This window comes from Pogona vitticeps, chromosome 3 (assembly GCF_051106095.1).
Source record: "Pogona vitticeps strain Pit_001003342236 chromosome 3, PviZW2.1, whole genome shotgun sequence".
NCBI lineage: Eukaryota > Metazoa > Chordata > Lepidosauria > Squamata > Agamidae > Pogona > Pogona vitticeps.
This window is the reverse complement of record NC_135785.1, coordinates 77,642,842-77,664,550: the sequence shown is the minus strand read 5'-3', so window position 1 is coordinate 77,664,550 and position 21,709 is coordinate 77,642,842.

Here is a 21,709-nt window from a genome sequence, read left to right as displayed (position 1 = left end):
CAGCTCCCATCTGTGCTCGCAAAACGGGTGTTTTTGGGACCTAAGCTTCTCAAGACAGCTATTTAAACAACTGATTGGCAGTTCGCAAAACGGCTTCCTATGGCGGATCTTCGCTAGACAACGACGATTCTTCCCCATTGGAACGCACTAAACAGGTTTCAATGCATTCCAATGGGGAAAATGCTTTACGCTATACGATGATTTCGCTAAACAGCTATTTCAGTGGAATAGATTATCATCGTCTAGCGAGGCATCACTGTATATATTCACCCATATATTTTCCTTCTAGTCACATGACTGTGACTTGCAGGGGATTGTTGTGGCATTCTTATGGCACTGTAAAGCTGATTTTGCTATAAGTGGAAACAAAAATAATATTCATCTCATGAGAAGCCCAAAGTGTGTGGCAAAGCGTTAATGTATGCCAAGGGTGTACATGGCTGCTTTGTATAGTTTCCTCCTCCAAATTTTCTTCTAAAAATAACCCCGTTATTCAGCTTTGCTGAATAATAATTGACCCCCATCGTTTGCTATCGTTGTTTATGTGCTGTCAAGTTGGAACCAATGTATAGTGACCATACTAGGGCTTTCAAGGTAAATGAGATATTTAAGGAGTGGTTTTAACAGTTTCACATGCCCAATGAGTTTCCATGGCTGACTGAGGATTTGAACCCTGGCCTCCTGATTCCTACTCTGTCACTCTATCCACTGTATCACACTGGGTGACACCATTATATGACAGCTCGGTAAGTTAGGCATCTAGATGTAGAACCAGAGGTTGGGATTTCAATTCCCCACTGTGCATCCCAGAAGAATTAGCCCGTGTAGCCATAAGCAAGCTGTGCAGTCCCAGGATGGCCCCTGAAGAAAGAATTGTAAATCACTTCTTAGTCTTTACCAAGATAACCCTGAAAATAGTTGCCATAAGTCAGACATGACTCCATGGCACACAATTCAAGGATCTGAATTTGCACTTCTCTGTTCCATAGCCAAGTATTATACTATTCTGGCCCCATCAGTTCAATGGTTACTACATAAATGATTCAAAGGCTAAATATATATTAGTAGACAAGTAAGGGAACAATTAGTGGACTCAATTTGCATAATATAAAAATCTGCCTTAATTTACATTAATTATGTAAATGTGTACAATTATGCCAACTGTCTAATTCGCATACTGTGTCAGTTAGACTGGCTCACTTGCCTGATATGCAATATAGACTGCCCAACTTTAGTGAAATAGAATTTGGCAATTCTATTCTCAGAGGAAAGATATCTCATGGGGATGGTGCAGCAACAGCCTCAACACAGGTAGGTCACAAGTTGGAATCAGTTAGGTTTCTGAAACCCTTCACATGCCATCTTTCCTCCAGAACGAATGGCTGCCATTCATTCTTATTATAAAAAGGGAAAGAGTACAATCAGGAACGTTGTTGATGTGTTGCCTAAATGTCTCCCTTGTCTCAGATAACCCCAGTGCCTGAAATGAGAAACACAATATAATTGCCATCTGTGCCAATTGTGTCTCTGATTACTGCTTGTTTATTTTGTGTTATAAAGCCCAATGGGAGCTCGATTTAGTGTATCAAGCCTGTGTGTTGTAGTGCTCCGAATGCTGGGCCAGAATGCTGAGGAAAGTTGAGTTGAATTCTCCACTTGACCATTGGTCAATTGTACTCTCTCACCTTGAACCATCTTACTGGGTTGTCATGAGGAGAGAGTGGAGAAGATGCCACCATGAGCTCGCTGGAGGAAGGGTGGGTTAGAAACGAAATGAAACTAAACTAAACTAAACTAAACTATATGAAACAAAATGAAATGAAACTAAACTAAACTACTTCTCTATTTCATCTTGTATTGGGACTTGTGGTTGGCAGCTTCCCCCTGTTTGTTCCCAGAACGTTTATGGTATGCATATAGGAATGGATTTGCTGTAATCTTTGGGTGGGTGTTATAATGACAGTCTGTTCCAAACCCGGTATATATGCACTCATGGGTATGTCTGCCAATGCTCTGTGGAGGCTACTTGAAGCTCTGACATTTACAACATAAAAATCATGTTTTACATTCAAATCATTTTGCCTATTGACAAGGAAAGGATGTGCATTTCAGCTCCTCCATGTATCTGCTTTTCTTATATAAAATGCTGGGACTGATGTTCTGACTACTGAAGTTGCACTGGCATCTGATCCTATCTATTTTGACATACACAGAGCATCATAGGATGAGACAGTAGGAATGTTGAGTTCAGATCTCAGTTACTTCTGAAACAATGTTAGAACATCTCAGTATTAAAGGCTGAAGGCCTGAGTTGGAAAACATGTAATGATTGACTAATCTGAAATGCAAACCTTCCTAAAACTTTTATTTGAAAGTACTTTTAAAAGTACTCTTGAAAATGTCTTATTTGTACAGAAATTAAAAATTAATACTGTGGCTTCAATTAATACACTACTGCACATAATGTTAAAATTTAAAAAGATATAATACTTGACTAGCTTTTGGAGTTAACATCTAAATTTTGAATGCTGTTGAAGCAGAGATAATGAATGCAAAAACCTTATGTGATTTCATGTGGCCTTTGGTATGTAAAACCAGTTTTAAAAGTTTCATTTAGTGTATTCCTGGTCTGTTCTCAAAAAAGGTTGACTTTTAAAAATTGGACTTTTATCCCGTTTTGAAGAATTTCTTTTGTCTTTATTATGTGCATTGCTGAAGGGGCCCTCCAGGGCTGAGAAGAAGTAAATAAATACGTTTACTAAATAATAAATATAAGCATTTCTTTTGAGGGGAAAATATAAATCTTTTAAATCTAAAAGGGGGGGAATGTATTGTGAACATTGTGAAGACCTTTTAAGTAAAAGAGTTTTATTTAAATAGGTTCACTTTTATTTTCTAATTTTATGTTTGGTTAGCCTGGGAGAGAGTGGACATTGTTCACCAGATAGTCAGTAAGTACATACAGACACAGAAGACAGGTTTTGCTTTTGTGTGTAATGTGACTGATGTGGAAGTCTAGGTTGGAGAATTTGAGACAGGATGGTTTTGCTATTGGATGGGTGATGCTCGAACATATAAAGAATTGCTGCTGTGCTATAGATAGCTGGGTACACAGTAATTGGAGTGACCATCACAACAGGATACCAAATACAGTTAGACACTTGAGAACTGCAGCTAAAAGCAATCTCATCTCCTAATAGAAGAATGCTACGGTATTAGCTATGGAGGTCAGAAGCCTACACTAGCACCAGTCCCAGAACCAGCACCCCCATTCAGTTTTCCATTTTTGCTTTCAAGCTGATAGCCAGTGAATATTATTTGACTACTGAGTTGGCTAAGACCTCACTGGACTATTGGGGGTAGAGGAATGGAGGGAATGTTACCCTTTAGATTTAAACCAATGTACTTTTTAAGATCTATACTTTTTCTAAGTTTGCTGATACCCCCCTTTCCCCCCGCCCTCACTTCCCCTCTCTGTTTATCAGTGGCTCCGCTTCTTGTGGCACTTTCTATTTGGATTTGCTATTAGATGGCTTGATCATACTCTCAGACAAATCTACAAGAAACTTAATATGGAATTTATCAATCAGATGCAAGGTTTACCTCATGAGATTCCCCACCCCACCCCAGTTTAGAACTAAAATGTTGCCTGGAAGAGAAGCTTGAACACCAGAGTCAGTAAGCTGGAAAGTCAGAGAAATAATTAGCAAGTGAATAGAAGGATACAAGTAGGCAAGGAGACAATACACCAACAAGTGGTCTGGCAGGCAGGAATAGTTGGGGTAAGGCTACATACTAGAAGACTGAGACCAATGCCTGGCCTACCAGCAAGTAAGCAGGGACTAGCTCTAATATTTTGGCTTGTGTTATGGAGGCCAGGTTGAAAAAAAATGGGAGAAATACACCTCGCTTCATTCTGTCCACCAAATTACTTAGTTGTACAGCCAGCTAAGACTGGGGGGAAGTAGGAGGCAAAGTGGCTGTAGTCATAAATTAGCCATGTGCAGCGGCCCCCTAACCCAGTCCACACCACAAATTGGTGCCCAACCCATCTTGTGGTCTTTTGGAGACAGCCCAAATTGACCCTTCTCTGGGTCTATGGTGTCATTTTTGCATTACCAGTTCTCCGTAAAAAAAATCAATTTGTAAGTACAAAAAAGTGTAAATGGCCTGGCCAGATCATAGACTCACTGATTTACAAAGAACAGAAAGGTGTCTGGCCAGGGCAATGACAGTCTGCAGATCTGGGTGCTTTTATTTCTATTTCGTCCCTTGTTTTTCCAGGAGAGAGCCCTGACCTCACCAGTGAGCAGAACTGTGGCAACCTCTACAACCACAGGGACAAGAGTGAGTGAGGAGCTTGAAGGGCAATGAAGGAGCCTGCCATTCTCTACACTTTCTGATCTTTCCTGTATCCCCATCGTTCCTCTTCCCTGAATTTGAAATTGGCAGTGCTGTAGTCACAATATGGAGTTTGAATATTTAATCAAAATTGTGTAGCAGGAAAAACAAGGGGGGTTCATTTGTGTAATGAAGAATGTACTCTTCTTCTTTCTTTTATATATAGCCTCCCTATGTGAAGACTTAACACAGCAAGTTCAGACATAAGCACAAAAAAAATTAAACTACGATTTCAAGTCATCAGAATGACAACAAATATGGCATTGTGACATGCTTGTGTTGTTGGGTCCAGAATTAGCAGAAAAGTGTCCTTCTCAAGATTTCTGGATATTACAAGAAGAATGGAAAAAATACACTTCAGCTTTCTCTGTGGTGAGAACTATTGTATGTATAACACATTTCTGAGATCTTCTTTACTACTACTTTGTTATCATCTCCCCAAATTATTTTTTTACCTTAATAAAGGCATGCTTCTCTCCAGCTAAGTGTATTCTGCAAAATAATACATCCTATTTTCTGTATAGTTGAGTTCTCATGTAAGAGTCTCAGTCTCACTTTACTTCTCCAAAACCCCAACCATAGTCAGAATAGCTTATTTTCAACTAACTTCGCATAGATTAATAAGTCTGACTGTGGTGTATTTATTTTATATATAGACTTATTAATCTATGCCTAGTTAGTTGAAAATAAGCTATTCCAACTATGATTGGGGTTTTGGAGAAGTAAAGTAATCAGCAATGTTAATGTAACCAGGACTACTCTGCAGTAGTGAAATTGAATACAAATATGGATGTTCTAAAGGACACTGTAAACAATAAGACATATAAACCTGGAAAATCTATGTATCTAAATGTCTAAATTTATTTATCTATTTATTTATTTTAATTTTATTTATATCCTGCCTATCTGGTCTTACGACCACTCTAGGCGGCTTCCAAGTACATACATAAAATGACATATAAAAATTATTAGCACTAGGAAATTATTACATCAGATAATGGATTCTTCAAGAAGGGAAAAAGAAGAGAGAAGAAAAAAGAAATAAAAATCAAATATTAGCTGGAGGGAAGGCCTGAGTGAACATCCATGTTTTTAATTGGTTTTTAAAGATACCCAGCGAAGGGGCCGCATGAATCTCTGGAGGGAGACTGTTCCAGAAGTGAGGAGCCACCGCTGAGAAGGCCTGGTTTCTTGTTTTCTCCTTCCAGGCCTCCCTTGGCTCGGGTGATACAGGTAGACCTTGGTGGGAGTAGGTGTTCCACCAAATATCGAGGCCCTAGGGCCTTATAAGTAAGCATTAGGACTTTGAAGTCAATGCAGAACCAAATGGGCAGCCAGTGCGATGCGGCCAGAATAGGAGAAATATAATGGTATTTTCTCACTCTATTAAGGAATCTGGCCACCGCATTCTGCACCACTTGGAGTTTCCACATCAACCTCAAAGGCAGCCCCACATAGAGTGCATTACAGTGGTCTAATCTTGAGATTACGAGCGCATGTACCAAGGTAGTGAACGCCCCCATATCGAGATAGGGTCGCAGCTGGGCTATCCACCAAAGATGGAAGAAGGCAGTGCAGACCACCGATGCCACCTGCATTTCCAGGGTGAGCGCCGGGTCCAGATGGATCCACAAGCCATTGTCTTAATGTGTCTAAATCATGCTGTACAGAGTTACCATATTTCAGTAATGTTAATAAATCATTGCTTTAATAGTCTTCAAAATGTATGTTTTGTTTATATCTCTTAGTTTTCATTTGGTCAATAAAATCTCAGCTTGCTTGAAAATTCAAATATTTACAAATCTTATAGAGTCTTTGGAGCAATAAAGTGTGAATGACTATCATGTATATAATGGAAAAAGAAACAATATGTACACATTCCCTTGTGTAACTTAGGTGAAACACAAACAAAATCCATAAAAGAAATGAAGACAAATTTCAGTGTGGGAAGAAATCACTAAATCTGACAAGCTGATACGAAACCAAGAAGGGAAAAAATGCAGGTGGCATTTAGAAAAACACAGCAAAATTGAAATGGAGGATTTCCACATTCTTATAATTCCACACATTGGAAACTATATTGTTAACATACAGAAAGTTCAAACTTTAATTCTTGGTATCTCTAGAGCTGGAAAAACTGACAGTTCTGAACAACAAGGATCAGTGTCTGATATATTTTAACTGTGCATTTTGGAAACAGCCAGCAGAGCATAATGGAGGAAAAAGAAGAGTGCTAGTTGTAATCTGCATATTTGATCAGAATATTGTGCTTCATGTTCATTAATTCAGAGAAGAAAGCTTTATTAATGCAGTACTGAAAGGCAGCACTCCCGCTAACTATGCTTTTTACAGCTCTGTTTGGAATTGCCAGAAATGTGGCTTAAATACATAAAATTTTGGTAATGCAGTGATTTTTATTCATTTTATACTTGGGACCCATTTTAACTCTAATTTACACTGTGGGGCTCCTTTTATTTCATTCGGCCTCAAAAGTAATACCCCCAACAAAAATAACTTTAAAACTGTAATGGTTCTGTTTTAATGGAGTACTGGGGAGTGTTTTTTAATCCCTTTCTTTTATACTAGTTCCCCAATCTAAATGACACCCTCATGCTCACATGTACCCCAAAACAACACAGCTCAAGACAATAAAGATTACTGTATTTACAGGCCATCCAGTAGGACAGATAGTCTCAAGGACACTCCATATGCATGGTAGTAACTTAAACCATCCATAATTAATACCAATAAAATTAAAACAGCAACAACAAAAACCCCATTTATGCATTGATTGAGCTCTTGTTTGATTTTGATTTGAAACTGACTCAGTCATAGAAGGGACCTGAGCTGATAAACAGTGGCCATAATCCCATTATGTTTTTATGCCAGCAGGCACAACTAATAGGATTTCAGCCAATAAAATACATAAAAAGTGTTTTATCTTCCAGGGAAAGTAGATGAGAGGGGTGTAATTATTTTCTGTCTGGCATCAAGGTAAAATTAGCAATAAAGCAAAACATGCCAAAGAACTTCAAGAACTGTAGACTAGCAAGGATAATGGTCTTCTCTGGCAGGTTGCCTGCTACACCTTCTCATGAGGAAAACAGAAGGACCACATAGATATTAGCCCATTGAAAATATAGGCCATACTTTTTAAAATTAAAAGCCCTTAAACAGTGGCTTCTATACTTCCTGGCTTAAAAGCCAATACCAAAGTAGTGGTTATAGTGTTGGACTGAGACTTGAGAGATCTGAGTTGCAATTCCCCCCTCAGTCATGAAACCCTTTGGTTTAATAAACATGGGCCAGTCATATTTTGTCAACCTCATTTGCCTCAAAGTGGGTCTTGTGAGGTGGCTGAGGAGGAGAATCAAGGAGACCTGAGATCATGGGAAGAAAGGGGAGATCAATTTGACTAGGCATGTATCTAATGATCCCACCATGACAGAGAACAACCCACTGTATTAGCTGATCCATACTTTTAGAATGAATGCAAAGCTCATGGAAAAGCTTGTACTAACAATTGCACAAAAAGCTGTACAATGGCATAATAACGGCAGAATAATGGTGCTACCATGGTTTTTAATTTGCTAACATCATACTGGTTTTCATCATCATCATCATCATCATCATCATATGCCATTAAGTCAATTCTGACATGATAACCTGTTTCAGAGTTTTCTTGGTAGAGAGTACTCAGAAGTGGGTTGCCATTCCCTTCTTCTGAGTGCAGCCTAGGGCTGTGCAGCTTGCCCAAGGCCACACAGGCTGGTTCTACTCACAGGAAGCACATAGGGGAATTGAACTCCAACCTCAGGCTCCATAGCAAGATACCTAAACCATTGAGCTATCCAGCCAGCTCAAATTGGTTTTAGGCCCAAATAAACACATTTGCACACTACTGACACTTAGACTTGGAAACTTGGCTTTAAAAACAAAACTTTATGGATAAGGAAGATGTCAACATTAAGGTCTTATCTCATATTTCTGACCTTTTCTCAGTGCTATAAAGTAAAGGTAAAATTTCCCCTTGAAAATTTGTCCAGTCATGTCCGACTCTAGGGCGCGGTGCTCATCCCCGTTTCCAAGCCACAGAGCCAGTGTTTGTCTGAACACAGTTTCTGTGGTCACGTGGCCAGTGCGATTAGACACGGAACGTCGTTACCTTTCCACCGAGCTGGTATCTATTTATCTACTTTCATTTTACATGCTTTCAAACTGCTAGGTTGGCAGGAGCTGGGACAAGCGACGGGTGCTCACTCCATTGCATGGATTCGATCTTACGACTGCTGGTCTTCTAGACCCTGCAGCACAGAGGCTTCTGCGGTTTAACCTGCAGCACCACCATGTCCCTCTCAGTGCTATACCAATCACATATTTGGGCCCTCCATGTTTTGCTCTAAGAAAAAATGGCCTGAATTTTTTTAAAAAGAAAAACACCCTGTGTTGAGCTCATTTCATGCAGATGGTTGCACCATCACACAGTAGCTGCAGAAATGTTTTTTCACAGAACACCAGAAGAACGAAATGAGCACAGCAATCATCTTTGGTTTGAAAATATTTACCAAGAATGGCCAAAGTATTATACACTGTTGGTAGTGCAGAGGCTCTGTGTAAACTACTCTCAAGTCAGAGAGTCTAATGCCTGCACATTTTCTCCAAAAGCCTAATAGAAATGTTGTAGACTTTTAGGGAAAAGATCTTGAATGCAAACTTTAAAGTGGTGAAGGGGTTTGGGTGTGTTCATGAAGCCGAGAGCAATCCTGTTAGGAGGCCAGACTCCATTATGAGCCTAGCAGGGTCACCCAGGTAGAATGTTCTAAGACACCAGCCTATTTATTTATTATTTATTAATTTATACATTTATTTTATTTATACACTGTCTTTCTTCTCAAAGGTGGCTCACAACAATTAAAATAATAGCAATTTAAAACAATACTTTACAAGAGTCTAAACAAAAAAACATTAAGATTAAAGACAATTTTGAAAACATCTTTTAAAAATTTAACGATATATGCATTTCAAAAACAGAGTGTTCCTTAGACAATTATCACTTAAAAGCCTGCTTGAAAAAAAGGAGGGTCTTTGCCTGATTATGGAAGGAAAAAGAGGAAGGGGGCCAATCAGGTTTCTTGGGGCAGCACATTCCAAAGCCTGGGAATAGCCATTGAGAAGGTCCCCTCTCATGTCCTCGCCAAACAAACTTGGGGAAGGCAGTGGAATTGAGGGAAGGCCCTCCGCAAAAGATCTCAAACTTCCAGTAGCTTCATATGGGTGATACGGCCCTTTAAATCCACCCTCTTCAAGCCAGCTACTGGGTAGCAGTGGTAGCTGAAGGTAACACTGGTGGAGGAGACAATGGTGGTGACACTCGAGCTAACTTTTGCTAGTACTGTGCGAAAGGTGGCAATGATGAACACTGATTAACCCTCCTTGCCACAAAGAGAATCAGAAATAGTGTTGAAGGACGAGACTCCCAAGTTGGAAAGCATTCTGTCAACTACAGACAACAGCAAAGGACAAGTACAAATAGCTTTGTTGCTAATCATGTAACTAGATTAAAGCTAAAGTCAAGTCTCCTAAAAGCAAACATACCTAAGCTCTGCCCTGTCTGCTCTATACCTAATAACATCCCTGTTCAGAGTTAGGGATGTGTGTTTACTTAATGTATGATGAGGTGAATATATGCTAGCTATAACATTAGAAAGCAGAAAAATTAAGCTTACATGGAGAATCTCCATAGACAGAAGAAGTTCTCCCTTCTAAATCACATGGGTTTCTGTGATTAAAGTGACATGTGCCAGGTAAATAGACTTCTTCAATGTCTAAACAAGACTAATGTTCTATACCAAAATATAAATGTTAATATGTGACTGGTCAACATATGTAAGCTAACTGATTTTGGCCTCAGAGACTAGGTGTACCATTGGGTGACTTGATATTAAATATATTTCCATGGGCTTAAAGTTCTTGGATAAAAACATAAATCAATGAATATAAGCTTTAAAACATAATTGCTACTAGGCAACCTTTGCTCCTACCCAGATGAATGTGGATCCCTGTGTGCTTACATGTGGCAGGAGGAAGAATGCTTGCTGTAGGTAATACTGGCTACTTATTATTGGACAGCAAATAGAGAGCAGGATGAGGGGTAGACATAGAACCAGGCCCATACCACCAGTAAGGAAAGGATGTCAACCTAAATCTTGCGTCTTCCTTATAAAAGATGCAGGAGATGATGGAAATGGCAGTGAATCCAGCAGGTGCAGTTGGGGAGCTAAAGCAGAAGACAGGCTGCATCTGTAGCAACCATGCATCCTGTCTAGTCATCTAGCAGGACTCTGGAGCCACAGCCTACTTCAACAGAGACCTGCACAGAAAACAGCCCCATTGATCTAGGAACTGTTAGGGCCATTGTGCATAGTCCAGTTCTTCCCAGCCAATAAGACCTGCTCACCACTGTTTTTCCACATTCCCTTTAATATTGGAAAACCAGCTGCCTTCCTTTCTCTGCTCAAGTGTCCACAAAAATGCAGCCAGATGCAATGTCATGCCTGTAGCCTTAAAATATGGGAGGTTCAAAGGAATCCCATACCTCGAAAGACATTGCTCATGCGAGCAGGGTGCAACTCTTGCCCACATGTTTCTGCACTTGCCACTCCACCAGAGTGATCGTTCCAAATTTGTGACACCGGTCCTGTTAAAATTGGATGGGAAATCTGCTGTGGACAAAGTCTGTTTTATGATATCTGTGGAGGTGCCTGACATTCTGGAAAGAATTGCAGATTTCATCAGCTCAATTGTGAAAAAGCAATCCCTCACTCTCAATTAAATGTCTTTGAAGGTTTGGTCTTTTGTTTTCCTACCTCCTGGATTTTGTATGTGTGGGGCATTTAATGAATCAGTTTGATTATATTTTATTCTCTTGATGCCAATAAAGGTTTATCTGTCAGTCATAGCCCAGTTCTTAAAGTGCTAGGGAGGATGGCTTCTTTGACTAATTGCTAGCTCAGGGGCTCAAACAGGTAATCAAGGGTGCCAGAATTTTTGTCTGTACCTGAAAGTAACTGGAGACTGCTCTTCTATTTACCATTATTGTATCTATGCTGGGTCTTAAATTAAGGGTGAAAAGTACTTTGGGGCTGATCATGGGAACAGAAAAAGTGCCCAGAGCTGTGCAACTAATCACAAAATTATTTTTTTTTTCCTACACAGAGTTTTTCTGTCGTATGGCTAATCACAGCCACAGAAGTCACTTTGATTCAGAATGAAGAAATTGGTTCGATTAACCTTATCAGAGTGGCCCTATAAGGGAAAAGGGAACACACTGTTGGATATATTACATATGATGCCTTTGAGAGGTTTTGGCTGGAAGGGACTTTTCTAGACTGAGGTAAATGTCAATCAATTCAGTAACAGCTAATAGTTCCCTCTCTACCTCAGATTCTTTTCCAGCCTTTTTACAGTTAGTCAGGTCTGTCAGTGTTGGCAGTGGGGTCTGTCAGAAGCAGACAGATTGATGTGTTCTGTCAGCTATGTAACCAGTCAGTTAGTCAATAATGAAGCTGGTTAACCAATCAAGCTCAGTGATGTAACAAGTTAATATTTTTACACACTAAACTTGAAACATTTTATTCTTTCTCATTACCAGAGTCTCTGAGTAAATGTATTGATACAGAAATTGCCAGTAGAGGTAAACTAACAAATAAGAGATGGTCTGCTGAGGGAGACCTGAAGCCAATCTGCTCTGTAGGTTCCTGACTGAACCCTTTTATCTGCTGTGTAATTAGAGGAAAAGTTTATTTGCATAAAAGCCACACTTAATTCCTCACACACTTTGCCTCCAAGACATACTGGGGATTTGGCAGATGTCATTGGAGGCCTATGTGCCATGGGGCAAACCTAGAATTTAGTGACATGGGAATCAGCATGCAAGAGGAAGATTAGAAGGATGATGGGCAGCCTGAAAATGAAAACAGGACAAAAAGGTATAGAATGTGGACTTATTCCAAAGGAAAAGGAATATAAATGGAGGTAGTTCTCAGATACAGGTTCTTTTACAGGTCAGAACTGGGAGTGATGGAGCTTTTAAAGATCCTGTCACCTTTGCATATTCTGAAGCTCCGTTCTGGAAAACTGGAAAGAGAAGCACAAGGCTTCCTGGAGTATGACTCTCTGGCCACTATGTTGCTCACCATCAAGCATGGAGCTCTAAGTGTAGAAGCTACTGTAGTGATTTGACAAGATGTTAGTCACATGAGGCCACCGGCATAAATATTAAAGAGGACACTGGTCTCTGTGTTTTAACATAAATGTAATGGTGGGACCTGTGGAGGCTACAAAAGTTGGCAGCAGATACATAAATCCTACAGGCGATGTGATGCTTATCCCTATTCTGTAGGTATCATTCTGTAGGTATTCTGTAGGTCAGTGATGGTGAACCTATGGCACGCGTGCCACATTTGGCATGCGAAGCCCTTTCTTCTGGCATGGGAGTGAGCGGTGCACCCACATGCCCTTGTGGAAACAAACCTTCTGAAGTGGCTGCAGCTGGGATTCCCCCTTTCTCTTCCTGTTCTGGGTCCTTTAACTTCCTGTCCAACCCCATGATTCCATTTTAACTTCCTGTCCGTCCCTATGATTCCCCCTTTAACTTCCTGTCTGTCCCCATGATTCCCCCTGAAACTGCCACTTCCTGTTCCACTTCTGATCTTCTGGGCAGCATGGCAGCCACTGGTTTCTTCCTCACCCCCTCATTTTGGGCACTCGAGCCGAAAAAAGTTTGCCTCCACTGATCTAGGTGAAGCTTCTATTAGGCCAGTTGTTCCCACCTTGAGTCCCCAGATGTTCTTGGACAAGAATTCCCATAAATCCTGGCCAGCACAGCTAGTGATGAAGACTTCTTGGAGCTTTAATCCAAGAACATCTGGGGCCCCAAGGTTGGGAACCGGGTATTGTATTAGGTGGGCATGCCTCATTCATGGGGCATCTGTCTATGTTGTCTTCATTTTGCCATCTTTTTGTGCTACTTTCCTACTCTCTCCATAAAATATCCATTAATGAAGAAAATACAAAATTCCTTTGGAAAGATGGTTAGCAAAAATGATGTTCTGTGATTAACAGCAGTGTTTTGTGATTAGCAGCCCAGCACTGGGAGCTCTGTTTCTCAAAGCACTCATACATTTAGGATCTATGGACTTCATCCTCCTCCAACCTCATTAGTGTTACTGAACATCACTATTTTTCTCCCTAGGAAAGGAGGAGCTCTAGATTTACTTCAGAATCTCACTTTAGGTGACATCTGGTTGGAATTATAATACAATGTGCACATATTTTTCCTAGAAAAGCTGGAGGGATTCAGACCTTACCAATTATTATATTTAAAAAAACTGACCCAATCTGTACCTCTCGGATGAATTTCTGGGTTTGAATTCCACTATCAATTGGATTTTGCACTTCTTCTGAAGTTGCAACACAGTTCACAGCAGATTCAGTGTAACAAAATGGGCACTTGCATAGGTATCTTCAGGGAACATCTATGTTCAAATACTATATTGAGATGGTGTATACTGAAGTATATCTAGAAATTGAAAGGGCATTCAAAGAAAGATATAAAGCAGCTTGCATTTTCACAGAAAATCAGAACAGAACTGATTTGTTGTTTTGTTTGTTTTGTTAAAAGATTGAAAGAGAGAGCAGCAATAGATGGGAGTGTTTCATTCAAATGTCACTCCTAGATCAGAGCCATTGAAATTACTTAAGATAGGGTGTGATCTGCACAGACATGCACTTCATCACATTGGAAAGGGTCATATGATGTGATGCATGTGAAGGGGAAGGTATGAGTCCACCCTGTAGAGGTTGTCAAAGGAACTGTCCAGCACATGTGGACAATTTGAAAAAAAAAGTATAGTGAAGAGATATATATCTGGATAAAGTATATACATTTCTTATATTATTTTCCCATAGTCATGTTTGTGCAAAACTGTCCCCTCCCCCTGCCCCTATTTTTGAAATGAATAATAAATATTTGAATTCTTTTACCTTTGAGTCCTATTTAGAGCCCCCCTGCCCAGTCAGTGGTGGTACTCTGTTAATCTGTTAATGTAAAACATTTTGTTAATACATATGTATGTTTTCTGTTTTAATAATGTAAGAGTTTCCCCCTTGTTTCTGTGCCCCTTGCCATTTCTTTCTTTAACTACCTTAATTTAAATAGCTCAGCCTTACAGGACTTCTTACATGCAAAGCAGCATGGTGTAATTGAAAAAAAAAAGTCTCATTGAAATCGAACAAGCACACTTGACTCTTCAATTCAATATGATTAGCCTGAACTATGGATCTTAATAAACAGACTTAGTAGCTGGCCTAACACAGTGTTAATGTCTATTTGCCTCCCTCCTACACCTCCCCGCCTTAGAATTACAAAGAAATTGAAATGTAGTAGTGGCTAAACTTTCTTTTGCATGCTTAAATTAGGTGTGTGATCTTGCATACATTGTGCATTTGCTGTCATTAGGGATGGGTGAAGAAATAGCATCAGACCTTGGATGGAGATCCCTGACAATGCTGGTTCACACACTGGTTCTCTCATGGATTGATTACTTTACTGCTGCCTACAGGGGGTTTCCCTTGAAGCTGACCCAGAAACTACAGCAGTTGCAGAATGCAGTGGCCAGGTTGGTCACTGGAGCGAGGAAGCTTGAGCATATATCCCCAGTCCAGGCTCACCTGCACTGGTTGCCTGCCATGTCTTGGTCTATATTCAAGCTGTTATTTTTAACATTAGAATCCTTTAATAATTTAGAATCTTGTTACCTGTTGGAGCATCCCTCCTACAGAAATGCCCATTCCGCTTGATTTTCTTTGGACTCACTTTTTGCATTCTTTTTGCAGGTGGCCATGCCAAGGGAGGCAAGAAAGGCCTCAACTAGAAAATGGGCATTTTTGGTGGCGGTCCCCACGTTCTGGAATGGTCTTCCATTAGAGATCTGGCATGCCTCCTTAAAGGCAGCTAAAAATTTTACTGTTCAGGGATTCTTTGAGGACATTCTTCCCCTTCAGTTAGTGTGTCCTTTGATCCTGTGCCACTTGTAGACTGTTGCCATTACTTGTTAATTTGGTTACCTGTTTGTTTTATGAATTTGGGGTGTATTGTTTATTTATTATGTTGGGGAATGGTGGGTGGGGGTTAGAGTTATATAATATTGTAATGACTGCCCAGATACGTTGTCCCACTAAGTTGGGTCAGATACAAGTATCAATCATCATCATAATTGACCAATTACATGCCTTCCAACAATATTCAAGCTCCTCACAGGAGTACCTGCAATATCAATATATAATTACTTAACTGAAAACTCCCTATACCCAACTGAGCAGAAAGGGAACTTTAACAAGTCAAAAGGCACAAAAAATTAGCTACTTATTGATAAAATAATACTAAAGAATGCAAAAAGATGAAAAACAAATCAACATGGTCTGGACAGGTTATAAAAAGGTATTTAACTTGTTGCCACACAGCTGGATTAACACCAGCCTAAGAATTTATTAGTACAATTATGCAGAGGTTTTTCAAGAAAAACATGGAAAAATGGAAAACTGTTTTCATTGCCTATGGTGAAGAAATTGGAGAAATTAGTATTAAAAGAGGAATATTTCAAGGGAATTCTTTGCCAACACTACTGTTTATCATCTCACTAATCCCCATGTCAATAACATTGAACAAAACTGGTTTGGACTACCATATTTCAGAACAATCAGGAAAAATCAATCATCTGTTATATATGGATGATCTAAAACTATATGTAAAAAGTTCTATAGAGGTGGAGTCATTGCTAAACACAGTGCAAATATTTAATGAAGATATTCAAATGAAATTTGGAATTGACAAATGTGCAGCTCTGTCTATACAACATGGCACAATCCAAAACTAGATGGAATTGACTAAAAATGATATTATAAAATAATTATGAAGTGATAAAATTGTAAATACCTTGGAATACTAGAAGCAGATAACATCCTATACACAAAAGTTAAAGAACTGACACAAAGGGAATATATAAAAAGACTGTGGAAAATCTTAAAATCAAAATTAAATGGTGGAAATACAATCAAAGCCATGAACATATGGCCAGTTCCAGTAATTAGATACCCAGAGAGAATAGTAGATTGGAGCCAAAATGAATTAGAAGAACTGGATCAGAAAAACATGGAAACTAATGAACATATATCATGAACTACATTCAAAAAGTTATGTGGACAGATTATTTGTTGTTGTTTAGTCGTGCCCAACTCTTCGTGACCCCATGGACCAGAGCACGCCAGGCCGTCCTGTCTTCCACTGCCTCCCGGAGCTGGGCCAAATTCATGTTGGTAGCTTCGATGACATTGTTCAACCATCTTGTCCTCTGTCATCCCCTTCTCCTCTTGTCTTCACACTTTCCCAACATCAGGGACTTTTTCAGGGAGTCTTCTCATGAGATTGCCAAAGTACTGGAGCCTCAGCTTCAGGTTCTGTCCTTCCAGTGAGCACTCAGGGTTGATTTCCTTCAGAATGAATAAGTTTGTTCTCCTTGCAGTCCAGGGGACTCTCAGGAGTCTCCTCCCACACCACAATTCAAAAGCATCAATTCTTCGGCGGTCAGCCGCCTTTATGGTCCAGCTCTCACTTCCATATATCACTACTGGAAAAACCATAGCTTTGACTATGAGGACCTTTGTTGGCAAGGTGATGTCTCTGCTTTTTAAGACAGTGTTTAGGTTTGTCATTGCTTTCCTCCCCAGAAGCAGGTGTCTTTTAATTTTCTGGCTGCTGTCACCATCTGCAGTGATCATGGAGCCCAAGAAAGGAAAATCTGTCACTGCCCCCATATCTTCCCCTTCTATTTCCAAGGAGGTGATGGGGCCAGTGGCCATGATCTTAGTTTTTTTCATGTTGAGCTTCAGACCATTTTTTTGTGCTCCCCTCTTTCACCGTCATTAAGAGGTTCTTTAATTCCTCCTCACTTTCTGCCATCAGAGTAGGATCATCTGTATATCTGAGGTTGTTGGTATTTCTTCCGGCAATCTTAATTCCGGTTTGGGATTTATCCAGCCCAGCCTTTCACATGATGTATTCTGCACATAAGTTAAATAAGCAGGGAGACAATATACAGCCTTGTCGTACTCCTTTCCCAATTTTGAACCAATCAGTTGTTCCATATCCAGTTCTAACTGTTGCTTCCTGTCATTAACAAGTCAATAGATCCTGGCATATTAACACATTAAATGGGTAAATATTTCAGACACAATAATCTTTGGAACCCTTCAGATTTGGAAACAATATGTAAAGAGGTCTGTTGTTAATTTCTGAACAACATAAACAATTTTTTTTCTAATTAAGGTTACTAAGGAAGGAGATTAACTGAATACAATCTAATGAATGTTAGGGATGAAATACACAGATTAATCATGCAGAGTGGGCAAATGTTTCAGCAGGCCTTCCCCTCAATCAACTCCTGATCTTTCCTTCTTCTCCTTTCCCCTTGTGTCTGTTCTAGTTGTTGAAAGCTGAAAGCTTTTCTTTATGTGATATTGTTTTTATCTACATTGTGGTATTTTTTGGTTGTAAGCCGCCTAGAGTGGTCCTAACCGACTAGATAGGCGGGATATAAATCGAATAAATAAATAAATAAATAAATAAATAAATAAATAAATAAATAAATAAATAAATAAATAAATAAATAAATAAATAAATAAATAAATGACATATTTCTGTTTCATTTCCAACAACTACACCCACGGCTCCATCAGAAAGGGGGCACCCAGAAAAGGATCCACACAAATGCTTCTCTTTCCCAACTGTGTGGGAAGTCTGTTATTGAAATCCAGCTTACATCTGGCTGCCCCCTAACAAACCCATTTATCTCCATTAAAAAACAACAGCAACCTCTCAAAAGTCCCACATCAACTGCCCTGCCAGACATCACCACCTTAAACCTACACTACCCAGGCAACACCTTAATGCAGTTTCCAGAGCTATAGACAAAACAGGAAGCAATCCTGTCCGTTGATACCAAGTACATCTCTACAAACTATGAACCTGAATGGCTGAGAAAGTCCACGGTTAAGCCCAGATGAAAGGTAAATATAAGTAATTTTGAAAAGCCAAGGTCTCTCTAATTCACTCTGCTCCCAATGGCTGTTGAGGCAGGAAAGCAGCAAATGGGCAAAGACCAACTGTCAAGAACTTAGAGCACTGTTGCTCCAGCAATCATGTGACCTCAGAGGTCATGTGACACCTTCTCTCATTATGTCCTCACCGGTATGTCAACAGTTATTTAAATGTCTCTTACTCTTAAGCCCAACCAAGCTGCTTGCAACAGTGAAATAAAAGTCTTGTCCTGTGGATCATAAATACTTCTGCATGGGCTGCTGTTAGGCTGTTTTGTTTTTCTTTTTCTTATAAGCACATAAATGATAAGTAGTATCTCCAAATGAGCATCCATTAACTATCTTAGTTAATGACGTGGAGTTATGTACCTACTCCTTTTTAGGTCAAGAGTCAAGAATGGAATATTAGATGTTGGAGAATTAATTGCCATTCAAAGCATTATTTATGTTACAGAAACCTGATCCAAATTCAGAAAATGTTATGTTAAGGTATATAATTTTTATATAGCCTGAACATAATATGTGTGTGTGCAGAACAAGATTGGGATGATATCATTCCTTCATCCCTGGCTGATGCAATTTCTCTGCAATATGAAGATTGCCACACCTGTGTGCATGAAGTCACCTTAGACGTGATTGGACCAGACTGATGCCAGAACTGTATTTAAGAAATGAACTCTGTACAGTCATTCTCTTCTCCTGTGTACTGATGTCTGCATGTCATGCTGCCGGTTTGAATACTGAATACTGAAGTGCTGTATGTATGTATATCCTGTATATATTTTGTAAATACACTGCTGAAAAGAAGAAGCTGTTGTGTGCGTTTATCTGCTCTTTACTCTGCGAGAGACAAGATAAAGTCACAGACGCACACTCCCTTAACAGAGGTTATGGGCCCAGCAACGTTCCGCTGCGCTGCAAACGTGAGTAAATGAGTAAATGAAAGAGGAGGAGAGCCTAAGCAGCAGTGATAGTGAAACCAGTTCGTCTGTAAACCCGGGGAAGGGAAGGATACAGAGAGCTGCAAGGATGGCATACAGCACGGGAGGAAATATAGGTGGCCTGGCCATAAATAGACTGAATGAAAATAATTATAGAACGTGGGCAATTAAAGCGGAGATGCTGTTGAGAAAGGAGGGTCTTTTTCGTTACGTTACAGCCCCCCCAGTGCAGCCCAGTGAGGAGGAAGAGGCAGAGCATGAGAGAGCTCTTGCCACGATCATTTTGGCCATTGAAGATTCGCTTCTAACCCACATTCAAGGACTGGCAACAGCAAAAGCAGTCTGGGATAAACTAAAAGGCATTTATCAGAGGGAGACGACAGGCACAAAGATTTCTCTTACCAGGAGGTTGTTCCAATGCAGGATGAAACAGGATGAATGTGCTTCGGAACACTTAAAAAATATGAAGGACATGTTTAATCAACTGCAATTAATGAATGTTGTCTTCCCTCAGGAACAGCGCGTTTATATTTTGCTAAGTTCTCTGAATGACGATTACTCCATGCTAGTAACAAGTTTGGAAAGCATGCCAGAAACTGAGCTTTCAGAAGAATATGTGACAAACAGAATTCTCCAGGAGGAACAGCATTTAAAACAGAGAATGCTGAACAAAAAGGCAAACCACGTGCGTGCTGACCATGAGAGACAGAGACACGCTGATGGCAGCGTGCCCAGGAGGCGGGCAGACGGAGAACAAACAGGAAGAGTGATGATGACGAAAGCCTGTTTCCTCTGCGGATCCACCAATCACCTGCAACGGAACTGTGACAAAAGCGGAAGTCCTCCAAGGAACAATAGAGACGGAAAAAAGAAGGTCTCCAAAAGGTTTCAACAAAGAAACGACATGAGGCCGGTCTCCTTGGTTACCAGAGGAACGAGGGACAAGGTTCCGGGCAGCCACACAGAGGCGTGGCTAATTGACTCGGGGGCGGTCGTACATTTGACTAATAATAAGGATCTCTTTTGTCTTTTAGATGAAACCAGCCTCAGAAGTGTGATGATGGCAAATTCACAAGAGACGGCCGTTGAAGGACAAGGAACTGTTTACATTCCTTCGTTGAATACTGAGATAAGTGGGGTATTTTACGCTCCTGAATTGTCGTTTAATATAATAAGTGTATCAGCGTTGGCTGAGCAAGGGTTCACTGTCACTTTTGAGAAACAGGAGTGTATAATTAAGAAAAATGGTAAAATAGTTGCAAAAGTGAAGCAAGAAAACAATCTGTACATGTTAAAGAGCCAGACACATGAAAGTGCACATGTGATACATACAAACAAACCACAACATGATAACTGTATACATTTATTGCATAGGAGGCTGGGTCATGTAAATTTTAGATCATTACAGAAAATGGAACATTTTGCCAGGGATGTAAACATAAAGGAATGCAAAAATTACTTGGACTGTAATGTCTGTAAAAGTAGCAAGACAAATGTGGCCCCAAAAGGGAGGAAAAGTGACAGAGTCACAACCAGGCCATTTGAATTAGTTCATGCAGATTTAATGGGACCATTTCCTCCATCATTAGGAGGAGCGAAGTATGCAATGGTTCTAGTGGATGATTTTACAAGGTTTTCTTATTGTTATACACTAAAATCTAAAGCAGAAGTATTTGATACATTTAGAAAATGGTTATTTTCAGTAGAGAGAAGATTTGACCACAAGGTGGCGCAGTTGCAAACGGATAGAGGTACAGAGTTTACAAACACTAGGTTTCAAAGATGGTTAGAAAGTCTGGGAATTAGACATAGAAAAACGAGCCCATATAGCCCATTTCAGAATGGTGTTGCTGAGAGACGCAACAGAGTGTTACAAGAGATGAAAAATGCATTGTTGGCAGACTCTGGGTTGCGTCATGGTCTGTGGAGTGAAGCGATACTAACCTCTAACTTTTTGGTTAACAGAATTTATTCTTCCTCGATAGATGACACACCATATTTCTTGTTATACGGTAAGAAACCATGTTTAAAATATTTGAGGGTGTTTGGATGCACAGCTTGGGTGCATATCCCGAAACAACTCAGAAGAAAAGGTAAAAATAAAACAAGAAAAATGACATTTGTAGGGTATGAACCCAATTCAAAGGCATACCGGTTTTTTGATGGGGATAGAAGTGTGATAATCTCTAGGTCAGCCAGTTTTAATGAAGGGG